The sequence below is a fragment of the Martes martes genome (assembly GCF_963455335.1).
Source record: "Martes martes genome assembly, chromosome: 3".
In the NCBI taxonomy this organism is placed as follows: Eukaryota; Metazoa; Chordata; class Mammalia; order Carnivora; family Mustelidae; genus Martes; species Martes martes.
In genome coordinates this window covers 147,200,363-147,220,055 of record NC_137890.1, presented here as the reverse complement: position 1 = coordinate 147,220,055, position 19,693 = coordinate 147,200,363, and positions in this window count along the sequence as shown.

The window sequence follows — 19,693 nt, the reverse complement described above, 5'->3', positions numbered from 1 at the left end:
TTAGAAAATTTTGTTTTGTTAAATATTTAGAAAATGAAGCTACTGACTTTGACAACACTGGAAAGGGGAAAAATTAAGTGCTTCACTCATGAACTAGAGGCTCAAAAATAAGCATCAACTCTTAATATCCGAACCTGGAGGACAGCAAACAATAAACCTCAATCATATATTAAGGAAATTAAAGAAATCTAAGAATATTGCTGGTGTTTTCTTGCTTTGCTTGTCTAGTTGCAAACTGAATACTGCTTCTGACAGAACTCTCTTAGGCTGAACTGATGAAAGGATTAACCAAACTGTTAGGCTTGAACTTAAAAATCACAAGAGAGAAAAAAACTCAAAGAATATTGAGATTCTCAGGGTGTTTAAAAAGAAAATAGCCTCAGAATGTTGGGAAAATCAAAATATTAAATTCTGATTGTGTTATCACCAAAATTCCCAAATGAGAAAGAATCAGGCAAAGCTTCCGAATAAATTAATGTAGCTTATCAGGGAGGTCAGCTGTTAAGAGAACATGAATAAACATAAACATAACAGCCTAAAAACAGCTTTAAAAATGTTAGAAGAAATTTATTTTGCTTATTATTTTTGTTTTTTGATTTGGGAATTTCTAGTTTATTTTTGTCTGAGGGGTTATTTGGGGAGTTCTAGAAATTGCCAAGAAGCAAGATTTTGGGTGGTGCTTGAGTAAGTTGTTTTTGATTATTTCTTTGGTTTAAATAGTAACCCACAAGAGGTGTCAAATCATTGCAACAAGGAAGGTCACTGATGGAATCAGCATATAAATAACATAACAGGCAAAGGAGTTCAACATCTTGTTCTAAGTTAAGTTTCTTTCTTTGGTATTAGCGAACCTAGTTAGATATAAGAATATAATTTCCACTAAGATATATCTCAGTATAGTGTACGATATTTGTAGATTTTCTTGCAGCGTGTACCAAAGTTATAAGAAAGAGAAAACATGGTTGTGGGCAAAAGGACATCCCGTAGACTAGTACTTCTCAAACTTTAATGTCCATATGGATCTGAGGATCTTGCTAACATGCAGATCCTGATTCCACAGGTTTAGGGTAAAGGTTCTGTATTTCAGACATTGGTAGGCGATACTGGTGATTCTGGTTCTTGGACTGTACTCTGAGTAGTGAGGCTGTAGACTAATCAGTTCACTGAAAGAAGAGAGTGACCAGAAATGGTCATTCCAGTGGAAGGGTACTGTCTACTGTGGGGCTCTCCTTGTACTGGCTTAGCCAGTGAACATAGGGCCCTTTTCCTGTTTGCCAGCCTGGTGGGTGGATCCATGCATGGAAGGCAAGGCATTTCCAGGGGCTCATGGTAGAAAGAGCAACAGCTGTTCCTGTCTTCCATGCTACCTCCTTGAGAGAACAAGGGCTCCTTATCAGCAATGAGGCTGCCACCACAGCTATTCTAAAATGGAAAGGAAGGAATAAACCATGGGGGTGAACAGGTCAAGATAACGCAAAAAATGGAAAGAGGAAGCAAGGAGAAGTCAGCAGGGAGGTAAGAATAAGACTCGTGTATCTGAGAAACTTGGAAGAAACATTCTTTCCCCTTCATTAATTATTCATTTCAATTTATTCTAAATATTTTGTCCAAGATAGAATGATCTCACACACAGCATTCATTTTAATAACATAATATCTACTGGGGCATTTTGGTGATGTTGGAAAATAAAACCAGAGGTAATCATCCCTTCAGCCCTTAAACTCCTCCAGAAAAAATTACAAATAAAAACGGGCTTTATCTCTAATAAAAATAAAACAAAAAATTGTCCTTTGGATCTTATTGCTTGGTTGGTCCCTTATTGCTTATGAATTGGAATGGAAATATTGATGCCTTTTGGGAGGCTGACCTTAGCTGTTTTCCAACCCTTTGGAGAATAAGAAGTATAGTTTTGGTGCCAATACTCAAAGCAAAGTTTTCTCAGGTGGGTGAACAATGGCTGGTACATTGCTTGTCACTACCTTAAAACCACCAGGAGAACCAGGCTGAGTCTCTGCTCTGACCCTTCCTAGCTCTGTAAACTCGGACATATGTAATGGGTCTGGCATATAATAGTTGCTCAAAAAAATGTGAGTTCTGACCATATCCCCCTTTAACTTTCTGAAACTCAGTTTCTCATTTTCCTCAGATGCAAAATGAAGATAATAATATTTACCTGACAATTATATAGGGTGTTTTGTGCGGATGAATGAACTAATATTCATAAAAATGCTTTTTGAACAGTAAATGCAAAGTAAAAGAATATTATCAATATTAGCTACTGGTCTTAAGCTCCAATTAGAAGAATTGATTTTCAGGGATGATTGTGGGGTAGGAGAAAATACCTAAACAAGTTAAATAAAATTTAAGATCTCATGGGGTCACAAAAGCAATTACACTGAACCACATGGGTTGTATACTGTACAAGGCCTGCAGGTGTTCCCCAGGATTGCTCAGTGTGTGCTGGAGAGGGATTCAGGACTTGCTACGTTGCTGGTCTAGAATTGGACAGAACAAGTAAGATCAAGTCAAGCAAAAAATAAGCCTAAGATCCATTCATTCTCTCTCTGTCTCAACTATTTTTGTCATATTATCTTATGAACTTTACATAGGAAAGACATAATTGCTAACTGGCATTTTTGTGATGTAGTCTCCTCCTCCTTCTACCCTGAAGGTACCCCAAGCAACAATGCAATCTTCTCTGCTCTTCACAGAGCTCCCTTCTGTGGCCACCACCCTGATCTGCTCTCCACCAAGGGGCAATGTGATGAGATGGCCCAGCTCTCTTAAAACCCCACTTCAAATGTTCTTTATTCTTGTGCCATAGCCAGTGTCTCCTTTCCTCCACACATTCTTGCATTAAAATTCACAGTGGGTTGTTTCAGTTCCCCTAAGACTTTTCATGATGGCTAATTTACATTTGGAATTTACCCTGCTAACAATTCCCTTTGTCCTTTCATCCTGAACACTCCTGCCAAATTATTCTCTTATAAGTGTTACTTTCATCACGTCATTCCACACCTTAGCCCTTGCCGATGACACCTAGCATACACAGCCCAAGCTCCAGAGGGCAAGACCTACCCTTCTTCCATGCTCCCCACCCCAAACTGTTTGCACAACAAGCTGGCTATAGCTTTCTTTTTAACTTTAGTATTTATTACTTCCCTTCTCTGTATCCAACAAATTACTCAGCTATCCAGCTCCAGAATGCTCTTATCAACAAACTGGGCTCCTTTCCCCTCCCACCATTTCCCCTTCCTGAGATGTTTTCCCGCTCCTTCTTATTATTTCAGTCACACAGTATACAAGTGAACTTCCAACAAACACATATGCAGTGGCGATATCCAAAATATTAACAACTGATCAGTGTGGACACTGAGCCATCAGAAAGGCTCTAGCCAAAGAGCTGGAATAGTGTCCTAGAGAATTCTTTCTGAGCTGGGCATAAGTCCTACAGTTGCTGAATCCTAGGAAGGTGAGAGGAGAGGAGAAAGTGTTAGAAATTCCTGATAGAGGGACAGGTATGGCCAGGGCAGTGGAGACACTGGGGTGGGCATGGAGGAAGATGGCAATCAATTGGCACAAAAACATATTTTGTTATTTAACATCTGAACACCCAGAGTATACTGGCTGAGCACCAGAGTTGAGCTTTGCTCATTCATCTCCAGGCTTAACTTAAGCTCCTGTCCAACAAACCAAGAGACAGTGATGCCTCCCCTCTAAATTATTTTAGCATGTTTTGCCCATTCCACTTACTAGGCACATTCACAGCCCTCCACCGTTAATTGGTTTTTAGGGACTATTGTGCAATTTGTCCCAAGAAGTTGGAAATCAAGAGTTGTACTATATCTTTGTCTCTCCCTAAATGTCAAATACAGTGCCTCTCGTAAACAGTCACTTATCCTATGTTTATTAATGAAAACTGGTTGGCTGAATAATTGAGAATAATCAAGAACAAGAGAACTGAGTTATATACTTCATAACTCAGACATTTCAAACCACTTGGAGGGTGAGGGAGTGACAGACACCTTTGAGACTCTGATAAGAGCTAGGAACTCTCTTCTCAGAGAGAGTCCCTAATTCACAAAATTGTGCATTCAAATTCAGTTATCTGACTTATCCCCTCAGCCATTCATAGATTCCTGGGAGTCCATGGAACCTAGTTTAAGATGCATGGTTTAAATTAAATTTTAAATGAAACTAGAGCACTAACTGAAGGAATTAACTGTGTGTGTGTGTGTGTGTGTGTGTGTGTGTGTGTGCATCTTACAGGTTCACCTACTCATTTCATGAAGGAAATAGCACTTGTACACACAAATGTAGAGCAATGTTCCATGTTCCCACTCAACAGAGCCTGCTTAAAAGTATAGCCAGACTGACATTTCATCTGACTGGCGCTCCAAGTAAAGCTGTTCATGATGACCATGAGCAGTCCCAGGACTCGAAGTTTTCAAAGCTCTACTTCTTTTGTCATACTCCTAATTTTATCAATTATGAAGACCATCAACCCCATTCTTAGCCAGATCTCCAGGTAAACTTGAGTACAGCAGGACTTCGTGGAGGATCCAAACATTTTTAATAAGCATCTTGGCACAGGATAAATGGCTTAGACCACACCAAAGCCCCACAGCCAACTACTAAAGACTTAACTTAGGTGTTATCTTAGGTATTCCTGTAAGGAAGAGACTTCAGGAGAGCTCATCCCTTTTCCATCCTGGTCTCATAGTATCTAAGGGTTTATTTCCTTACCTCTACCTGGAAGGCAGAAGAACAGCAGCACCCACATGCTTGCTGTAGGGGGCCAGTCTCGTCCAGATATGTTACACTGCTGCCTGAGGGTTTCAGCTAACGCGCACTTATTACTGGTTACACTTGTAGAGGTCAAGTAACAAGTGCTGTAACAATCTGTCTTTGACTGGTTGAACTAATTAACAAGTACCACATGCCAAAGTGTGAAGAGTGTGATTCATGTCTAACTGGAAGGGAAAGGGGACATAGGAAAATGCAAGATCAATTGTGCCGTAGACAGGACTTCATTCATCAGGGAAAGCAACCTTGGTACATAAATTAAAGTGTAGACATGAGGCATAAAATAGTGAGATCATCGTCACTGAAACCCTGTGTGGAATGGACTCCCACTGAGTTACGCACCATGACTCAAAGAGAGGGACTTCCATCAACTCCCCAAGGCAGTCAAACTAGCTTCCTTGTAATAAACTTCTCTCTGGAATTTAAAAAAAAAAAAGAACTTATTTACAAGGGGAGCTCCTGGCTATGGTAGAAACATGAAGGTCTAGAGAAATTACACTTTCTCATATTTCAAACTTTTGTGTTTCATTTCTTGGGAAAAAGTATAAAATCTTTTATATACTACTAATCTTTTATTGTCTGAAACATCTTGGCGTGCACTACTACTACAGAAATGTTACATATGGATAGCGAGGAGAACTCTGGAAGAAAATAATAAGGAGGGGCGCCTGGGTGGCTCAGTGGATTAAAGCCTCTGCCTTCGGCTCAGGTCATGATCCCAGGGTTCTGGGATCGAGCCCCAAGTTGCGCTCTTTGCTCAGCAGGGAACCTGCTTCCTACTATCTCTCTGCCTGCCTCTCTGCCTACTTGTGATCTCTGTCAAATAAATAAATAAATAAAATCTTTTAAAAAATAATAAGGAAAAAATAGTTCCATAAATACTGATTAAAATTAGAGCCAACTTATGCTTTTATAGCCACAAACCAAAAGTAATACTACTGGGAAACACCAAAAAAGTCACTGTTTCCCAAAAAATCATTGGAGAAATGACATCAGTTCTCTGGACTCATGTAGGAGAGGGTGGACGGCATGACTCACCAGCAGCCCAATTTTTCATCTGCTTTGACAACCATGATAACATGTGGAAGTGTCTGAAGGGAGAAAATTAATTCTCACTGCGTCATTCTGTGTGGTGCAGCGCCCTGCCCAACATATGGATAGATCCTTACCAAAAATTGATGGTAACATGAGACTCAGGGGAATTCACGGGGCGCGGGGAAAGAGCATCAGAAGAAGCAATCTCCCTGGTCCTCTTCTGCAGCTAATTGATGACATGCTTGCAAAACCAAGCTATCAGAAGCAGGGCTGGGGGGGAGGGGTGTCAAAAGAGTTACTTGACCATCTTCTGCTGTTTCTTGATTTATGGTAATACTTGTGTGTGACTGAAATGCACAACTTCTCTTCAACATCTACTTGGCTATGTGGCCCAGAGCCTCAGTAGTATTAAGTCTACAGTTTCAGCACATATGCCCACTGTCTCCACTAAGAGGGCATCTGGCCATTGTGGGAAGAGTGACCACCAGAGTGGCTGAAGCAGTACATTTCATAGAGGCGTGGCCTGAGAATATTCATGGAACAAGGTAATATGAACCAGTTTATGGGCCTGACCTCACTCTTTTCCTACTTACACCACAGCTCTGGCCCTAAGGTGCCTTACTTCCTGGGACAACAGCAGCTATATCTGAGATATTAAAAAAAAAAAAGAAGAAGAAGAAGAAGAATTCTAGGTTATGAAATAAAATCTGGAAGTGTTGGGAAACTTTCAGGTGGAATGGTGGTAACTTTTCCAGGCTCCAGAAGCAGGATGATGGAATTCTGAGGATTACAGGATTATCATTTAAAACTTTTAGTGAGGGGCGTCTGGGTGGCTCAGTGGGTTAAAGCCTCTGCCTTCAGCTCAGGTCATGATCCCCGGTGCTGGGATTGAGCCCCGCATCGGGATTTCTGCTCGGCGGGGAGCCTGCTTCCCTTCCTATCTCTCTGCCTGCCTCTCTGCCTGCTTGTGATCTCTGTTTGTCAAATAAATAAATAAAATCTTTAAAAAAAAAAAAACTTTTAGTGAGATGAATGAATAAGCACAAATTGAATATTATTTAACTCTAAAAAGGAAGTAAATACTGACATAGGCTATAACATGGATAAGCCTTGAGAACATGCTAAATGAAATAAGCTGGTCAAGGAGTGTTTTCCTGGCTCAGTCAGTAGAGCATACGACTCTTGATCTTGGGGTTATGAGTTCGAGCCCCACATTAGGTGTAGATATTATTTCAAATCTTTAAAAAAAAAAAAAGAAAGGAGCTCATCAGAAATGAATAAATATTGTATGATTCCACTTATGTGAGGTAACTAGTGTCATCAAATTCTTAGAGACAGAAAGTAAAATCATGTTTGTCAGGGGTGGGAGGTAGGGAGAATAAAGAGCTATTGTTTGATGGGTACAGAGTTTCACCTTGAGAAGATGACATGAGTTCTCAGGCTGGATGGTGATGATGGATATACAACAATAAGAATGTACTTAATACAACTAAACTGTAAAGTAAGTGTAAACTGTACACTTAGAAATGGTTAATAGTAAATTCTACTTATGTGTATTTCACCGCAATTAAAATTTTTAGTCAAGGGGCACCTGGGTGGCTCAGTGGGTTAAAGCCTCTGCCTCCAGCTCAGGTCACGATCCCAGGGTCCTGGGATCGAGCCCCGCATCAGGCTCTCTGCTCAGCGGGGAGCCTGCTTCCCACCCCCTCTCTCTGCTTCCCTCTCTGCCAACTTGTGATTTCTGTCTGTCAAATAAATAAATAAAATCTTAAAAAAATAAAATAAAATAAATAAAAAATAAAATGTATTAAAAGAAATTTAGTCATATTTGCATGTGAATCTTTGTATTATATTGTAGAATGATGTAGGTAAAATCAGTGATTGCTTTTACAAAGAGTTACTGTTTTCAGATTGATAGGAAAAGAGAAGACAGATTTGTGTATCTCACATTGAGCTTCCCCTTCTTATTTAGGAAGTGAGTTCCAGTCGTTTCATGGTGAGAGAACTTGTTCATTTTGTGTAAAAGTAAAGAAAAGAGGAAGAGGAAAGAGAGAAGAGGAAGAAGGGAGATGAAAAGGAAGGTTTCTGGCCTGGCACTCTTCTTTTATGCAGATACATACAAGTTTCTCCCAACACACACCTACACATCCAGTCTTGGATCCAAGATAAAGATACAACTGGGTTGAGTCTGACTTTCCAATCTAATTTCCCACAATTCCATTACATTAGTCCTGTCAGTCCCTTCCACCTACAAATTCCTACCACCTGCTGTCAGCCACAGAATCTCAGAGCTGGAGAATTCAGAGGTCACCTAGTTCAACTGCTGGCCAGATGCTTGAGTCCTCTCTACGTAGTTGCTCCATACATGGGGCTGACATCTTATTTAGCTGATTTTTTTCACTCAGGTTTTCCAGTTGGGTCCACAGAGTAGTTTTACAAAGAAAATAATAAATAAATAAATAAATAAGCTACTCTCAGGGAAAAGGGAAAAAAGGAAATAAGCAGATGATCATTCAAAATAAAAGTTAAAGTTCTTCTCATTTATTAATTATATTTTAAAATAGTATCTAAATCCAATTGCAGAATATTAAGTCTATTTATTAAGTCTATTTATTAAGTCTATCGCATTTTTGTCCCAATGTGTGTGTGTGTGTGTGTGGACAAGAAGAAAAGCTTCTACATAAATAGATAAAGTTCCTTTGCACATAAAGTCATCTCTTTATTTTCTACCTTTGTTTATTTGTATTTTCTCATTTTTATTCAATTAAGGTTTATGATTTCTTCAACAAATGAAGAAAGTATTTATAAAGTATGTTTATTTACATATGCAAACAGACTTGAGGTGGAGATGAATTATCAAATGATACAAAATTTGCAACAGAACAAAGAACATGAATTAATATTGAAATATACTTCAGAGAATTGGGCTTAATCAAGCAAATGGAGTGAAGAAATTGACCATGAGCTCATGTTTCCAAGGAAAGAGAGATTTATTTATAGGATCAAAGCCAAACCACAAAACGCAAATTTGATGTTGAAGATACAGAGCACAAAAGGCTGGGTACCATCCAAGACTATGGCTGCTTTTGTCTCTGCTTAAGCTATTCATTCAATACATGTTGAACCTTAGGGTTTACTGTATGTCAAGTACAGTGCCAAAGTTTGAGTAGGAATTCAAAGATGACTGAGACATGATCCTTGCCCTTAAGGCACTCACGCTTTTCCTACTTGGCTAGAAAAGTGCTCTGGTAGACAACTTCATGCTTCTCTTAGAGAGTGTTTTCAAAACTACTTTCATTAGTCATGTCCCATGATGTCTCCACATCTTAGTCACTGTTGCACCTAAAATAAAGCCCAGAAGTTCTTTTTGTGTTGGTATCTTCAACTTCTGGTATTGCTGGCATGGGTAGATTCTGTGTAGCTTCTGCTGGTCAGTTTTAGTATCTGCCGTGGACATAGCAAGTATTAGTAAACAGAGCACTCCCTTCCTCAAGGAAATACTCAATGTTTCCATGGACAATCTCTGTCCAAGCACACAGCATTCTCCACCTTCACATTCTACTCAACAGCTAGCAACAAGACCTTTGAATCTGTTTCTACACACTCTTCTTTCTTGACAAAGGCACTCTTCTTTCTTGACAACGAAGGTGAATAAAGGACTTGGGACTCTTTCAGTTAACCTTGAAAGCTCCTAGCTCTTCCTTCTGCTTATCAAACTCAAGAGCAAACCTCCAAAATATTGCTTCTTCTCCACTGCTACCAGCACAGTCCATGCCACCATCCCATCTCCTCTCCCTGGACAACTGTGATGGCCTCCTTGCATGACTCCCTGTTGTCCCTCTTAACCCACCACAAGTTATTCTCTGAATACACTCCAAAGGGATTTTTTAAAAACCTAGTTTGATCATGATATCTCCTGTTTAAAAACTGCTGGCTTCCCCCTGCACAAAGACTAAAGGCCATACTCCTGAAATACCTTTTAGAACCACACAGCACTGGCCGTGGCCTGCTTTTCCTTCTCATTCGCTCCATCTTCTTGGTCTTGTTTCTGGTCCTGAAGAACAGACCAAGTCCATTCTCGCCCCATAACTTTTATTCCAGTCCTCTCATCTGTGTGGCACACTTGGCCACTGATCTTTACTAAGCTGGTTCCTTCACATCCTTCAGATCAAAGCTCAAATATCACCTCTTCAGAGAGATCTTCCCGGAGCAGTTTGTTCTCCATAGTTAAGAGTCACCTTCACAGCATTTCTGAGTCCACAGTGCTGACTGTTGGCTAGAAAGTGCTGTTTCTCCTCCACGGAGTTCCACACTCTTCAATAGGTTAAACTAGGTGCCTTCACAATATGATGATCAAGGCCAACCCTGGTTCCAGAGGGTGGAGAAAAAGACTCATTTCTTGATGAAGTGAGTGCAAGGTCACATGACATAGGGACAGAAGCACAGGGGCGTGATTCACTGAAGGCCATTATTATACTGATCTCTTGCACCCCTTCAGCCCTATTAAAAGAGACCATTGCAACACCTGTTATGATTGAGAAGTTGGTCACAGCAGCCAACCCCCAAACAACACTGCTTCTGCTCATCTTTGTGGCAGTAAAATGGATGCTCTGTGTCCTGCCTCTTTTACCAAGTAGCCTATTTGTGTGCCCATCTGATGGGATGCATCTGACTGGCATCATACAGAGGACATACCTGCATCCAGCAGCAAGGAAGCTGGAAATCATGTTTTTGAATTTTCCACTAATATGGAAAGATATCTACTGTGGGAAACTATCAAAATATAAGGAAGGCATTCAAAAAAATCCTGATCAGGGGCGCCTGAGTGGCTCAGTGGGTTAAAGCCTCTGCCTTCAGCTCAGATCATGATCTCAGGGTCCTGGGATCGAGCCCCACATTGGGCTCTCTGCTCAGCAGGGAACCTGCTTCCCTTCCTCTCTCTGCCTGCCTCTCTGCCTGCTTGTGATCTCTGTCTCTCAAATAAATAAATAAAATCTTCTTTAAAAATCCTGATTAGTCACAAATGACCGCTGTTGGCTACCTACCATATCCTTCAATAAAGTCTAAAACCCTTTTATAACCTTAAGCAGTAGCGCTACAGAGAATAAAGGAGAAGAGTGGTGTGTGGAAGTGAGGCTTAACGCACACTTATACCTGATTCTCAAGCAGAAGGAATAACATACTGTTGAAAGCCTGTGCCCAGGAAGCCCAGAAACTGCAGCAAAGAAAGTGGTCCGTGTGCAACTTAAAGAAGAAGACCGAGCACAAGATTTCAGACTAACAACATCCTAGAGGAAGGTGGCCCAGGTTAAAAAAGAATTTTTATAATGGATACAGTTGCAACTCTCAAATATATATAAAATGAACAGATAGCAAAGGCTTTTATTTAACTTATGAATTAATCAGGAATCCAGTGAAATTTTTTAAAAAGGGGTAGGGGGAGCTAACAACAGTTCAGAGGCTAATCCAAAGTGCAGACACAGATATAGGCAATTAGGAATGCAGAAAAAAAGTAATTCACACACACGAAACTGACCGGTATCTACAGGACAATAACCAATTGTATCGCCATTGGACAAAACTAATTTATGTCTCCATTGACAAGAATAATTTGCATTATTGACAATTTTATTTAATTTACAAAGTTGTGAAATAGCTCAAAGACAATAAATAGCAAAGATAGCTCTATAGTCAGATTAACTCAGAAGATACACTAGACAATACCCAATATTCCATTGACAATGCCACCAGGAAACTTTTGCCCAGTTTAACATCCTTCACAATTTTTCCTGACTTTCTAAAGGGAGAGAAAAACTGACTTTTGAGCTACATAAGTCCACATTTGCCTATCATGGGCACAGTGAAATATATTAAGAAAAAAAGAGGAATTCTATTTCAAATTAAAATTTAGAAAGTCTGAAGAGAAACTAGCTCCAAATCTACTGGTGAGAACCAGATATTAGCCAGAGAGTCATAGCCTTAAAAAACATAGTAGAAAAAAAAATAGAAAACAACAACGACAACAACAAAAATAGTAGAACACCTGAAACCAATATAATTCTGTATGTCAAATATACCCCAATTAAAAAAAATCAGAGAACCAAGGACAACTCCCCTGCAAAAACCCTAAGTTAACTAACTGATAAGTCCATCCTAGAAGATGAGACCCTCAGCTGCTTTCATTACTAGCAGAGCAGAGAGGAAAAGTGAAATCCAGATTGACTCCACCCGCCAGACAAGCAGTGTGATAGAGGAAGCAATATTACTTACTTTAGTCTTTACCATTCTTTTGCACAAAATGTTTGGTGTATGATAAAAAATTACAAAACAGATAAGCAAGAAAATGTGACCCAAGATCAAGACAGAATACAGTCAAGAGAACGGGCCCAAATATGAAATTACACACCAATGATTGGAACTTTAAAGTAATTATGTTAAATATATTCAATAATTTAGTGGAAAAATTAGAGAATATGCATGAATAGATGGAGAATGTCTTCGGAGAGATGAAATCTATTTTTAAAAAAAGAACTGGGACCGCCTTTGGCTCAGGTCATGATCTTGGAGTCCTGGAATCGAGTCCCACATTGGTCTCCCTGCTCAGTGGGGAATCTGCTTCTCCCTCTGACCCTCCCTCTTCTCGTGCTCTCTCTCTCGAATCTTCTCTCTCTCAAATAAATAAATAAAATCTTTAAAAAAAAAAAGAACTTAGAAAAGTTTGAAATTTAAAAATATGAAATATTAATTTGATGGGTTCGACGGCGGTCTGGACATAGCAGAGGCAAGGATCAACTTGACCACAGGTGAAAACACAAAGGAAAAAAGCATCAAAAATATGGAAGAGAGGATCCAAGAGCCGTAGGACAACAAATAGGGTAACATAAAAGTCATTAGGTCCCCATAAAGAAGGGAGAGAAAGAAATAAGTATGTGAGGGGTTAGTGGTCAAGAATTGACAAAGGAGTTTCCAATTTGGTGAACACATGGAAATGCAGGGAGAGCACCTCTCCTGGAGAGGGAAAGGAAGCTCCACACACCTTTCTACATATTGCCCTCTGCAGCTCTTCCATCCGGCTGTTCCTGAGTTATATCCATTTATAATAAACCAGTAATCTAATTACATTGACAATGATTGGCCATGGAGACAAAACTAACTTGGTTGGAAAGACTGTTTTCTGCAGGCTTTGCACTCCTTGGCATTTCTTTCTTTGTGCTTTCTGCAAGTGTTCTTGGCTCAGGTATTGCTTTAAAGTACAAGAACAGCACCTCCATAAAACCTGGAACAGAGAAGAAACCCCGCTGCCAGCCTTATTCAGAACTGTTTTCCAACCTGTGAATGCAGAAGTTATTCCACAGACATCTTGTTTTCATTCAGGCACCAAGTCCTGTCTACACAGGGAACCAATAATACTTACACGCATCTAGACTACTCGCTCTCAGGAGACACTGGAGATACTGTTGTCATGAATAAAGCTCAAATTTATTTAAAATCCTTTAAAAAAAAGTTTTAATTTTTTTTTTTAAAGTAGGCTCCAAGCCCAGTGTAGAGCCCATCACAAGGCTTGAACTCACGACCCTGAGACCAAGACCTGAGCTGAAATCAAGAGTCAGATGCTTAACCGACTGAACTACTCAGGTGCCCCTGTAAAATTAAACTTTTTTAAAAATTTGATTTATTTATTTGATATAGAGAGCACAAACAGGGGAGTGGTTGGCAGAGGGAGAGGCAGGTTCCACACTGAGCAGGGAGCCCAATGCAATGCGCGGCTCTATCCCAGGATCCTGGGATCATGACCTGTGCTGAAAGCAGATGCTTAACCAACTGAACCACCCAGGCATCCCTAAAATTAAATTAAAAAAAAAAAAACCACAGATCCTGGGCACCTGGATGGCTCAGTCGGTTAAGCGTCTGCCTTCATCTGAGGTCATGATCCCAGAGTCCCAGGATCAAGTCCCATATTGGGCTCCCTGATCGGCGGGGAGTCTGCTTCTCCCTCTGCCCTTCATCCTTCTTGTGCTCTCTCTCTCACTCATTCTCTCTCTCTCAAATCAATAAAATCTTTAAAAAAAAAAAAAACCCACAGATCCAAGAAGCTCAGTAAAATTTAACAGGATAAACACAAAGAAAACACACCTAAGATCATAGTCTGATTGTTAAAAACCAAAAACAAGAAAATCTTAAAATAAAAGAGATATATATACAGGAAACGAAAATGTGAATTATGACTGACTGCTTATCAAAAAGAATAAAGGTCAGGGACCTTTCTCTTGGCTCAGTCTGTTAAGCGTCTGACTTTTGGTTTCAGCTCAGGTCATGATCTCAGGGACATGAGATAGAGCCCTTTCCCTTTGCCCCTCCCCCTGCTTGCAATCTCCTCCCCCGCCCAAAATAAATAAATAAATAAAATCTTTAAAAAAGCCAAACCAATAAAGGCTAGAAGACCAGGAATGACATCTTTAAAATGCCATGAGAAAGAAGACTTTCAACCCAGAACTCAAAATATATAAAAAGCAACCTTCAAAAATGAAGTAAAAAAGAAGACATCTTCAGGCAGACACAAGATGAAGAGAATTTCTCTGCAACAGATCTGCATTACAAGAAATGCTAAGAGAAACTCTTCAAGGTAAAAGCTGAGGAAAATGTTATCAGATGAAATCCTGGACCTCCAGGAGAGAATACAGAGCACCAAAGCTAGTAAATATTTAGGTAAATATGAGATGTCATTTTAAATTATATATATTGCTATCATGCTTGCTATATCAATCTATAGCCCATGACACATTACTATTCTTTTTGCTTTAAACATACTTTGTGTTTTTAAATATATTTAAAACAAAAAAGTAGAGCAGAATATTGTAGAAATAATGTATGACAACAACACCAAAAAAGACAGGGGTAGTAAATAAAAGTACACAGTTGTAGAGTCTCACATTGGTTGTCAAATCGCATAATATTATTTGAAGTTAGTGATAAATTAAAGATGGATATTATCATCTTTAGAGCGACTGCTAAGCAATGACACTAAAGAGATACAGCTAAAAATGTTAATAGAGGAAATAGAATGAAATACTAAATAGTGATTGATATTGTCCAAAAGAAGGCAAAAAAAAGGAAACATAAAAGAACAAGTGGAATAAATAGAAAACAGATGATGAAATGGTAAACTTAAATCCAACCATATCAATAATTACATTAAGTTGAAATAGACTGGACACTCCAATTAAAAGGTAAAGATTTAAAAAAAAAAGAGAGATAAAGATTGTCAGACTGGGGGTGGGAAGGAAGAAAGATCCAACTATGTGCTATTTTCAGGAAACACATTTTGAATAAAACAAGTTAAAAAAAAAGACTACAAGAATGTTCCCAGCAGTCTTATTTATAATAGCCAAAAAACTAGAAGCAACCCAAATGTCTATTGCAATAGTTACCCATTGCTGCATTAAAAAAACTATCCAAAACCTCAATGGATTAAAACAACATTTCTTATCTCATAGTTTCTGTGGGTCAAGAATCTCAGCAAAAAGAAGCAGTCTCTTCTTTCATGAGACTTCAATGAAGCTGTTGATTTGGGCTATGGTCATCTCAAGGCTCAGCCTGGGAAAGGATCTCTTTGTAAGCTTACTTCCATGGTTGTTGGCAAGATTCAGTTCCTCACAGGTCGTTGGAATGATGGTCTGAGTTCCTCACTGGCTGTAGGTTGGAGGTCTCCCTCAGTTCTTTGCCATGTAGACCTCTCCATAGGGTAGCTCACAACATGGCAGCTTACTTTATTAGAGGAAGCAAGCAAGCAAGAAGAACAAGAGAAAGAGAGAGAGATGGAAGTCAAGTCTTCTACATCCAAATCTTGGAAGCAACATTCCATCACATTTGCTACATTTTATTCATTAAAAGAACATCATGAGATCCAACCCATGCTCAGAGGAAAGGGATTCCTCAGGAGTATGATTAGCAAGAGGTGAGGATCACTGGGAATGTACAACAGCAGCTGCCAATCACGTCTATCCACAGGATAATGGATTGAAAAATTGTAATATTTTCATACAATGGAATACTACTCACTAATTTTATTTTCTTTAAGATTTTATTTATTTGAGGGGCGCCTGGGTGGCTCAGTGGGTTAAGCCTCTGCCTTCGGCTCAGGTCATGATCTCAGGATCCTGGGATCGAGTCCCGCATCGGGCTCTTTGCTCAGCAGGGAGCCTGTTTCCCTCTCTCTCTCTGCCTGCCTCTCTGCCTACCTGTGATCTCTGTCAAATAAATAAATAGAATCTTAAAAAAAAAAAGATTTTATTTATTTGAAAGAGAGAAACAGAGAGAGAGTGTGAGCAGGGGGAGGGGCAGATGAGGAGAGAAAGGGACAAGCAGACTCTGAGCTGAACGTGGGCCCCACGCAGAGCTCCATCTCAGGACCCTGAGATCATGACCTGAGCTGAAATCAAGAGTTGGAGGCTTAACCAGCTGAGCCATCCAGGTCCCTCACACTCAGTAATTTTTAAAAAAGAATAAACCACTAATACACACAGAAGCATAGATGAATTTCATGAAATCTTACTCAATAATGGTGGCCAAAAGAATCTTAGATGCAGAAGAACACACACTATATGATTCTGTTTACATGAAGTCTGAAACAGGCAAAACTCGCCTGTGATGATAGAAATCAGAACAACACTTAAGTCTGGATGGTTGAAGGGTATTGCCTGGAAAGAAGCCTGAAGAAAAGTTCTCAGGTACTAAGAGTGTTCTATGTCTTCTTTTGCCAGAACTCACTGAACAAAACATGTTAGGTCTGTGCATTTTATGTAAATTATACATGCACAAAAAATAATAAAGGAAGAAATAAAAATTCATGCCTAAAAAGTAATCCAGTCTTATTTCTTAAAAATAAAATCTATATCAACATCCTAAATTCTTTTAGCCAAGGTTAAATAAAATATATTAGTCTAACATCATCTTCCAACACAAGAACCTAGACATCCTGGAGTAATAAATGAGAAAGATGTTGAGTCACCAGAGAAAAGCTATATTTTAAAATGCAATCAGCTTGCATGATATCATGTCTGACTAAAATGTAAGGATGTTAAGAAATCATTCCATTTTTCACTAGTAATAATAAATAAACCTAAGATTAATCAGCTACCCAGAAGAACATAATGATATTTTTCTTCAACATTTTCATATTTAAAAAATCGAAGTTATATAATACAAAGAAGATCTTTTTTGAAAGGGTTCTAAAAGCAGAACAAAAAATTTTCCACTCTCAATCTTAAAGGAATAATGTTTTGTTTTAACAAAATATAGAATCACTCAAAGAAAAAAAAATTCTTCATGAGTTCTCTTTCCTTTCTTTTTCATATGGCTGTTGTCATATCATATCCTTGACTTTCTTAACAAAAATACTGTTGTTTATTATGTAAGATACTGGTTTAGTGTCAAAAAACTAAACAAATAAATAGCAGTAAGAGAAAAGTGCACACAATTGATATGAAAGTTAGTTCCTCCCCCACACCATTTCCCAAGCATAAGGATGTGACAGTCCCACAGTGTCAAGGATTCGAATTTCTTTTTTTTTTTTTTTAATTTACTTATTTGAAAGACAGAGATCACAAGTAGGCAGAGAGGCAGGCAGAAAAAGAGGGGAAAGCAGACTCCCCGCCGAGCAGAGAGCCCGATGCAGGGCTCAATCCCAGGACCCTGGGATCATGACCTGAGCGGAAGGCAGAGACTTAACCCACTGAGCCACCCAGGCACCCCAAGGATTCGAATTTCTGACCTTGTTGCTCTGCCATCTCTAGGGAACATCCTTCACCCGCATGATCCATGACTATGTTCCAAGTAGCAGAATTAGTATTGATCAATTCTATATATTCCATTGGCTAGTACTTAGTGGAGAACAATTAGCCAACAGCGCTACACATTTCTTTGGACATCCTAAAAATACAGATGCTTGATCATCTGGAAGCCAGCACCATTTATATTTATACTAGAATACAAAAAGTTTGGACTGCCATTCAAGTATGAAAATGTAAAACATCTGTTTACCCTCATTGCTGTTACCCAAAACTTCACTGAAATGTTGGTTAAAAAAAAAACCAAAAACTTTATTTTAAAGAAAACCTAAAAAATCGACAAGCAAAGGGAGAGGAGATAATAGCAGGGGAGGGACGTGAACCCAACTGACAGGACAACTGACCTAGCAGACCAGAGAAAGGAGAGCTGAAGTCTGTACAGCAGGATGAGGGTGGGGGACTGCAAGAAGCCAGCCCATTCGGTTGCCAAACCCTGCAAAACCCAGACAGGAGAGTCACAAGCTGTCTCTGAATGCAGGAAGCAGATGAGGCTGAAAACAAAAGGTTCCAGATCTCAGCGCCCCTAACAGCCCGGTGACTCTGACAAAAATTTAAATTTAAAAAAGAAAGAGTGCTTCCTTTCCAAGAAGGAACTTTTCTGAATATAAAGCTGACTTGAAGATACCTACCATAATTTTTTCACTAATTGATTTTTCTGTTAAATATTCAACAAAACTCCTGCCCTCGTTGTGCTGGGTTTTTTTCCCCCCCCCTTTAGATATACTTCTTTTCTTCTTTTTTTTTTTTTAATCCATTTGACAGACAGAAATCACAACTAGGCACAGAGGCAGGCAGAGAGAGAGAAGGAAGCAGGCTCCCTGCAGAGCAGAGAGCCCGATGCGAGATGCGATGCGGGGCTCGATCCCAGGTCACTGGGATCATGACCTGAGCCGAAGGCAGAAGTTTTAACCCACTGAGCCACCCAGGCGCCCCTAGATATACTTTTAATTTTGAGAAAATTATAGATCCATAATGCAAGTTATAAGAAATAGTACAGGAAGATTGGATGTGTTCTACACCCAGTTTCCCTCAATGATAACATCTTGCAAAACTATTGTATAATAGCACAACCAGGATACTGACATTGATACAGTCATAATACAGAGAGTTCCCTACCAGAACGTTTCCTAACACTGCCCTTGTACAGCTTCACTCACCTCCTTCTGCTTCCCACTCCTCCAACTCTGAACCCTGACAACCACTAATCTGCTTTCCATTTCTATAATATTTTTGTTATAGAATACTTAAGAAATGAAATCACATAGTATGTGAATTTGGGGGATTGACTTTATTCACTCAGTGCAATCCCCTAGAGATTCACCCGAGTTGTTGTGTATATCAAACGTTCATTCTTTTTTAGGGGCATCTGGGTGGCTCAGTCAGTTGAGCATCTGCATTCAGCTCAGGCCATGATCCCAGAAGGTCCTGGGATGGAGCCCCGTGTTGGGGTCCCTGCTCAGGCGGGGAGCCTGCTCGTCTCTCTGCCTTGCTCCTCCCCCCAGTTCATGTGCTCTCTCTCTCAAATAAATAAATAAAATCTTAAAAATACACGACTTGCAAATATCTTCTCGTAGTGTAAGGATTGTCTTTTACATAGGTAGTTTTATAAGAAATCTATTTGTCTGAATGAGCTTATCATTTTATATGCCTGCCAGTAATGTATAAGTGTTCGAGTTTTTCTCCATTCTCATCAGCACCTGGTGTTGTCATTATTTTTAATTTCAGCCATTCTGATAGTTGTATAGTGATATCTCATTGTACAGTTTTAATTTTGCATTCTCTAATGGCTAAGGATGTCAAACATCTTTCTCATATGCTTATTTGTCAACTGTATATTTTCTTCAGTGAGCTATACATTCTGTTTATGTAGTTCACCCCATTTTCTAGTGGAGTTATTATTTTTTTATTGTTGAGTTTTGAGAGTTCTTTATATATTCTAGATATTAGTCCTTTGTCAGATCTATGGATTTCAAAGTTTTCTCCCAGTTTCTCATCCTGTGAACAGA